Source organism: Condylura cristata, unplaced genomic scaffold (genome assembly GCF_000260355.1).
Source record: "Condylura cristata isolate star-nosed mole 26May11 unplaced genomic scaffold, ConCri1.0 scaffold00042, whole genome shotgun sequence".
NCBI classification, from domain to species: Eukaryota; Metazoa; Chordata; class Mammalia; order Eulipotyphla; family Talpidae; genus Condylura; species Condylura cristata.
Genome location: NW_004567143.1, coordinates 3,774,925 through 3,782,570, shown reverse-complemented (window position 1 = coordinate 3,782,570; position 7,646 = coordinate 3,774,925). Strand labels below are relative to the sequence as shown.

General features: G+C 54.7%; 4 non-coding genes across 4 annotated transcripts; 3 read left to right on the top strand and 1 right to left on the bottom strand.

Moving 5' to 3' along the window:
* The first annotated feature begins 734 nt into the window (after window positions 1-734).
* TRNAC-GCA lies at window positions 735-806 on the top strand. Its single transcript has one exon. It is a non-coding gene; the product is annotated as a tRNA-Cys (tRNA).
* Window positions 807-2,776: 1,970 nt separating this feature from the next.
* Window positions 2,777-2,848, top strand: TRNAC-GCA. The gene has a single exon. It is a non-coding gene; the product is annotated as a tRNA-Cys (tRNA).
* Window positions 2,849-4,240: 1,392 nt separating this feature from the next.
* TRNAC-GCA lies at window positions 4,241-4,312 on the top strand. Its single transcript has one exon. It is a non-coding gene; the product is annotated as a tRNA-Cys (tRNA).
* Window positions 4,313-7,277: 2,965 nt separating this feature from the next.
* TRNAC-GCA lies at window positions 7,278-7,349 on the bottom strand. Its single transcript has one exon. It is a non-coding gene; the product is annotated as a tRNA-Cys (tRNA).
* Window positions 7,350-7,646: the final 297 nt, after the last annotated feature.

Genomic DNA, 7,646 nt, shown 5'->3' with positions numbered 1-7,646 from the left:
TGGAGCAAGCAGGTAACCCGAGAGCCATGGACGTCATGGGCATGGGGTTGTGGAAGGCCCTGGGGAAAGCAGCTGCTGGCCAAAGCCCTACTCTCTCCTTTTTCTAAGACAGACAGACTTGGGCGCTGGCCTCCTTGGGTGTGGCTGGAAGCCTGCCTCCTCCCGCGCACGCTCTCAAGCCGCGGCGCCCGGTGACCGAAAACAGCCGCGGCACCGGGAAAGCCAGCGACCTCAGAGCAGACCATCTCCTCCAGCGGAACCCAGGCAGGCCCAGACGGAAAGCCAGTGCTCAGCCTGGCGGAGGCCGGGTCCTGCTGCCACGAGTCTGCAACCACTGACCCACTCGGGCACCAGTGACCTGGGACTCACCGGCCCCCCCACTGCAGAGCAGAGCCAGGAGGGTCTCCCGCTGGGCCTCTCCTGGGGTAAGGCAGCCCCTGCAGGCCCTGAGAGACTCTGGGCGCTGGTCTCCGAGAAAGGGAAGCAAAATGGAGAGATGAGGAGAAGAAAAAGAGAAATAAAGCACCTGTACACTAGGGGTGAGCAGAGCTGTCTGCTGCCTGTACCTTCCTCCTTGTCCACCATCTGGGGGCTGAATGAGAGGTGCTTTGAGAAGAGCTGGGTTCAGGTGTGGCAGTATGTGCCCAGGTTCCCCAGGGAGGCCAAGATGGCAAGAGCGCAGCTTTGGAAAGATGCAATTATGAAGGCATCTGATGGAGACTGCCCAGGCATCAGGGGGCATAGCTCAGGGGCAGAGCATTTGACTGCAGATCAAGAGGTCCCCGGTTCAAATCCGGGTGCCCCCTGTGGCTGCCTGTCCTTTTACTAGGAGGAAGTGCAGGTCCACTCTCCTGGTAAGGTCAGTCAGGTGCCACTGTCCTTTCCAAGGACGAAGACTCTGCGTGTCCACTGCTGCTGTGTTTCTCACGTCCTTGGGTCCTTCGATTGTTCCTCCTCGGTGGCACTGGTTTCCGGGAGGGGCAGAGGAATTCTGCCCAGGCGTTCTCTTCGTTTCCCTGGTGCCTAATTAGTACCATCTGATTTTATTTGTTTATACCAAGCTTGCTTCAAAAAACAGGATCTGAGGCAGCTTGCAATAAAGACTCAATAAAAATTCGACCCATGGAATGAAGCCAAAAGGCAAGGGCAGGCTCAAGTGAGGTGGCCAAGTTCACGGAGACAGAAAGCACAAGGGGGTGCCAGCCCCTTGAGGATGGTTCCAGTGGGGAAGATAGTAAAGTTCTGGAGGTGGACAGTGGTGATGGTCCATGACACGATGAATGTACAAAGACTCAGGGCTGAATGCTAAGCTTGGGTTTTAAGACGATAGATTTTTGTTTAAATATTTATTGATGCACACAGAACTGGGGTACAGGCCAGAGGCTCAGGGGGTGGTGAGAGGACTCACCAGAGACAGAGCGGGGAGCAGAACAGGCAGATGGACAAAGTCCACTGCTGAGGGGAGCAGCGGGCCGGTCAGGAGAGGTCAGCTGCGCCCTGTGGGTCAGCTCCAGGGCAGGCATCGAACTCACATTGAAGCGGCTGCAGCCAGCCTGCAGTGCTGCGCTTTAACCCACTGTGCCAGCGGGGAGGGCCCCAGATGGTAGATTTTATACTGTGTGTATTTCACAACAATTTTAAAAGTCAAAGCAAGGCTTGAACATTTAAGTATCCCAGAGAGCCCAATGACCCGGGCGGGAAGCAGTTACTCCAGACGCGCCTGTAGGAGCTACTGCTGCAGAATCAAAACGTGTCTCCGGGTTTCCTGGGGTCAGCGGAAGTCAGGACAGCACCTGCCAGTGTCGCCTCTAGCCTCAGTGCGCCCCCACTGCCCACTCCCTCAGGGGCGTGGACCCTGTTATATTTCCCGTTCGTCGCGGGGCGTGGTGTGGCCAGGCTCTCTAGAGGGCCAGAAGGCGGCGCCGGGCCAGCATGCTCTGCTCGTACCACGGTGGAGCCAGGCACCACGTGGGAGGCCACGGCAGCCCACGTGGTTCCGGCCAGCGCCCCTGAGAGCAGCATCCTCCCTGCCCCCGCAGCTCCGCCCAGCCAGCCCTTCAGAGGACGACCCCAGCTGACCCTTCCGCGCACCCTCGTGGGGGCCTCTGGCAGCAGCGAGAGCGGCCACTCCCGGCTCCAAACTCCAGCCCCGCGTGGCACAATGAAGACTTGTCTCTTCAAGCTGCTGGAGTTGGGGCGCTTAGTTATAGGAACAGCTAACATGGAGTCCCTCTGCCATTGATTATGATTCACCCCGCAGCGTGCCCCGAATCTCTGGGCCGCCTTGGGGAAAACAGCGCCTTGGCAAGGAGAGAGAAACCCGAAGAAATGCAAAGCTTGAAGTATGTTGTGGGCGCGCATGGGACGTTCAAGGAGAGAAAGGAAGAAACAGCAGTGAGAGCCGCGGCTAGGCGACGCCACTGTCCAAGGGCCTTGAGCAGCTGTGGGATTTGAAGACTTGGGCGAGAAGGTCAGCTTGGGGCCACATCCTGGAAAGTGACCTCGGCCTAACGTTGGCTACGAATGTTCCGGTCAGTCCTGCTCTGACTCCCCTGGCTGTGCTCCCAGCCAGGAGCAGTCTTGCAAATGGCCCCTTCAGTGACCTTCCATGCTGTGCCAGGAGTGACGGTGTCTTCTGGGGAAGGGAGGATGGTTCTGGCGCACGGTGGGCACTTACAGCTGCCCGGGACTCGCAGCCTCCTGGGAGTCAGTGGGCTGCGGGTGTCTGTGTGAGTGCAAAGTACTAATTGCTCATTGCTTGGTGACATTAGCAGGAGGGGGCATAGCTCAGGGGCAGAGCATTTGACTGCAGATCAAGAGGTCCCCGGTTCAAATCCGGGTGCCCCCTTTGTGTGCTACCTTTTCCTTCCCGACTTGAATGGACACCAGCCGGGGGACAGTGGCTGTCCACCGCGCAGCATCTGGCCTCAAGCTCCAGCAGCTCTGCACAGCCTGGACTAGACCACAGACCACGGACTAGAGCAAGCCCAGCCTCGCACACGCCGAGGGGCACTTTCCCTTTCCCCGCACCCATCTGCACCCATCTGATACCAAGCACCGTAGCACCCAAGGGCATCTGGAGGCAGAGCCTGGAGCAAGCTGTGCCCAGGGCGCCCCAGCCCCTTCCCTCGTCCGTCCCTGTCCTGGGCTCTCCTGGGCTGGTAGCGGCCTCGCTCCAGGTGCCTCTGCTCCACAAGGCCCTCCCCAAACCCCTCCCTTCATAAGGAATTCCAGGCCCCCCCCCCGGGACTCGTGGTAACCAGTCACATCCTTGACACCTGGCTGCAAATAAGGTCACATTTTGAGGTGCTGGGGGCCTATGACATCAGCATAGCTTTGTTGCGGGGGGTGGGGGTGACACATGCAACCCACAGTGCCCAGAATATCAGCCCAGCGCCCTGGGTGCCACAGGGTAGTCCGGGCAGGAGCAGTCACAGCTCCCACAGCAGAGGCGGAGCCTGTTCAGCGCCACCCCCTGGGCAGAGCTCTGTGGCTCAGGGCTCAGACCCCCCAGGGCCCCCCACCTCAAAGAGGCAGGATAAGGCTGGCCCCGTGAGTGCTGCATGCAGGCCGCCATCACTGTTGCCACTGAGATGGGCAGTCACTGCCTGGTGCACCTAGGGACCCCCGGTGGCAAGGGAGGAACAAATATTCCTCCCGGCTCCTGCTGTCCAGTCCCCACCGGAGCCCAGGGGCAGAACCAACCAGGAACCCTCTGATAAGGGTGGACACCAGGGCCCCAGGCCGGCCTCCGCACAGAAGCTGACCCGGGGCTCGAGGCCCCTTTCCTCAGTCACCCCCAGAAGGCTCGCTCGCCGGCAGGGAAAGGGCTGAGTGTGGGAGCCTGGCGGCGGAGGGCGAGTCTGCCTTCTCCGTGTGGCATTGTGCGGGGCTCTCATCCAGGGTGCGTCAGGTGAGCTCCAGACTCGAGGTGTCCCATGCTTGGCCAGGTCATCGGGCATTTTGAGGTTCTGTTTCCAGGTGCTTACACAAAACCTACCACATAGATGTCACTATAGATCCTCCTGCCATCTGAGGAAACCCCCAGGGTTTTGCAGGAACCGAAGGTGGAAAGGCTGCAGGGCTGGAGAGCAGAAGCCTGTTGCTTCTTGGATAGGGAAATGAGTGAGCAGTAAAGCAGGTCCGGCTGCTGGGTCAACCCAGCCAGCCCAGCCAGCTGGTAGCCACGCTGGGTGTGGCCCCCAGGTAAGAGTGCTAAGTGGACTTTACTCCCACAGCAGGGGGTATAGCTCAGGGGTAGAGCATTTGACTGCAGATCAAGAGGTCCCCGGTTCAAATCCGGGTGCCCCCTACCATTTTAGAAGGTCAGGCCTTTCCTGTCCCTCTCCTCTTGCTGAATTCAGCTTCCGAGTCTTCCTGCAAAGAATCAAGAGTCGGAGGAGACTTTTCCTTCTGGCTCTGCTCAGGTGTGTCATCCCATCCCAGCTCTGTCCTGTACCCCAGCTCTTAAAAACAAAGTAAAATGACCACAGGTGACAGGTCTGAGAGATGAGAAAAAAGTTGACAAAGGCATTTGGTAATTTGTAAGTGAAACTAAACATCATCTACCCTATGACACAGAGGAATGCTTGTAGGTTTGTTTTGTTTTGTTTTTTGAAGATGAATATGAAGCACTGGTGAACACTAACATGAGGAATTAAACATAGTAAGACTTGAAGTGTTAAAACATAAACAGAGACAAGTTAACATGTCTATGTAATTTAGGGGGCATAAAAAGATAATATCTTTTAACTTACCTATAGGATTTTCTAGCGTAATCTGAATTAACAGATGTTTAGCAAGACAATCACATATATCTTCAATTCCTATAGACCCCTTTATTTGGAGAAATCACAAATTTTAAAATTTTCTAGTGTACCATTTAAAAGATTGTGATTTCTCCAAGTAAAGGAGTATCCAGGGATTGAAGATATGAGCAGATCGTCTTGCTAAACATCTGTTAGTTCAGATAATTGATTTGTTGATTCTTTTGAGCTTCCTGTGTAGTGACCACATCCCCTGGGGAGCTGGTGTGCCATTCCTCTATCGGGGTAGGTTTACTTGCAGTAGTTTTTGTTTGTTTGTTTAAGATTTATTTACTTAAAAAAATAAGAGATTTATTTATGCATACAGAACTGAGGTGCAGGGGTGGTGAAAGGATTCACCAGAGACAGAGTGGGGAGCAGAACAGGTCGACTGACAAGATACACTCTTGAGGGGAGCAGCGGGCCAGTAATGTGGGTCACCTCTGGGATGGGGATCAAATTTGCACTGAAGTAGCTGCAGCTGGCTTGCTGTGCTGCGCTTTAACCCATTGCACCACCAGGAAGGGCCTTTGCAATGTTCTAGTTCACTAATTTTCTCTATAGCAAGTTCTATTCATTGAGAATATAGACGAGTTCATTGAGTTCATTTGAATTCTCAATTTTTATATATCAAATTTATGTTTTCAATTTTTTTGTATGCTTTCCAATTTCCTACTGAAAAATCTCTGCCCTCCCCTCTTTCCTATTCAGGAATTCAGCTTAACTTCAGTTTTCTTGAACAAACCAAGCTTTGCGTGGTAGTTCTCTCTGTGTCTAGTTGTACGCCCTGTTATTTCTATTGCTTTTCAGTAGTAGCATTTTGCTTCTTCTGTAATTAATTATCCTTGACTGTGTGTTGAACACTATATTTAAAAATTTCTTTGTGGAACTAATTTGAGGCCATGGATGAAATATCTTCCTTCATTTGCTTTTCCCAGGTGTCTAAGGGATGCCAGCAGGCAGGACACCTTAATATAGCCTCAAGGCTTGAGTTTTCTGGGCCAAGTGGCCATCACAGTGCCAAGCACAGATGCTTTCAGTGGCTGAATTCCTGGAGGGCTCCATATATCTGCCCCTGCCCCACTCTAGGTGGGCCCAGAATTCTGACTTCTGCTTCCCAAGTCCCGAGAGGCTTCCATAAGCTCCACTTAGTTTCTCGGCTTTGTCTTCTGGGCTGAGAAACATTTTTCAAAGCCAAAGCAGCCTCTAGTGTGGTGTCTTAACTTCCAGTTCTCCATCCTTTCCAAATCCTCATCTAGTATTTCCTGTCTAGCTTGTTAGCTCTTTGACGATTTTAATGAAATGTTTGTGAAATTTTCCCAGCTTTTTAATTTGTTCTCATAGGAAAAAATGTTTCAAGTCACTTTGTTCTTCAAAGAACATAGAACTTGTCTATGGGATTCCCTAATGATTTTATCTAAAATTTTAAATTAATGTATAAAATAGGGTCTACTTCTAGGGTGAGCTGACCTAATCAGGGTCCCCAGGGAAATGTCACCCCTGTAACTCTGGCCTGGATGAGAGTTCTGGAGCTGACCCTGATCTAGACCCTGGATTTTTAACGCGAGACAAAGCACATCAACTGAACCCCTGAATAGGAAGGAGGGAGGGCAGAAACCTCAGCGCCTGCTTCAGTAACTGAAAAGCTGCAATTGGGACACCCACACGGGAACCTGGGCCCTCCATCTGCTGACAAACGCTCAGTCCGTGAGGCCCGGGTGGGCCCGAACGGCCATCTCAGCAGGCGCCCAGAGCATCCGTTTCCTTCTCTGCTCTTCTGCCGCGAGGTGGGGCTGGCGCATCTGCGCTCCCCCACCCCTGATGAGGCTCTCTCCATGTGGGGTGAGGCCTCGCCCTGCACCTAGAAGGTCGTCTGAGTCGGTGTTAGTGTTTCTCCCTAAAACCGCACAGCGGCACTAGCACGGGCGGTGGGGGTCCCCGGTGAAGCCCGCAGCACGGGGTGCCCCCTCCATGCTCCGAGGCCCAGGCCATGCTCCTGGCTTGGCGCTTTCATTCCTTCACTGGACAAGGACCCGTGGTGCCTGTTACCTCCGGGCCCTGTCATCTGCGTGGAGGGCAGAGACAAAACACTGTCCCCTTCTGCAGTCTTAGTCCCAATGGCTCACGTCCACTGGGCGGCAGAAGCCTTAAGAGAGCTGAGTCAGGAGGGTGTCGGGAGGGACTTCCTGGAGGAGGTGGGCAGGGGGCCAGCAGCAAAGGGCTGTGACATCACAGGACGGGGAGCTCAGGCACCCTGGGAACAGTGCATGAGTTCTAGAAGCTTCAGGCCAAGGGAGGGATAGCAGCAGGCTTGCAAATTGGGTCAGGTGTGTCCTGAGCGGAAAGAGGTTTGTGACTTCTCGGGAAGGTGAGCTCAGAACAGTGGCATGAAATCTAGAAGAATTGCACTGATGTGATGATGGGCAATAATGGGCAATGATGGGCTGCTCCCGGCTAAAAGTGAGCTTAGTAAGGGGGCACCCGGATTTGAACCGGGGACCTCTTGATCTGCAGTCAAATGCTCTGCCCCTGAGCTATACCCCCGCACGCACCTGGGGGGGGGGGTGTAAACTGCACCCTTTGAACCTGCAGCTCGCTCATCTCCCAGCTGACCTCCTTGAGGGATCCCCCACGAAACCCGCTCTCACCGTGGCACCCACACTCCCACGCATCCTTCTCGAATTTTCTCCCCTCGGCCAGATGAGCAGCGAGGAGTGTTTGCTGGGCGAGAGGATGGGCAGGGCCGGACCCTGCCTAGGACGCCGCGGCCAGAAACGAGGGGCGCTCTCCCACCCCGCGGCCCACAGGACGCCCACATGGCCGTGGGGGCGGGGCCTGCGG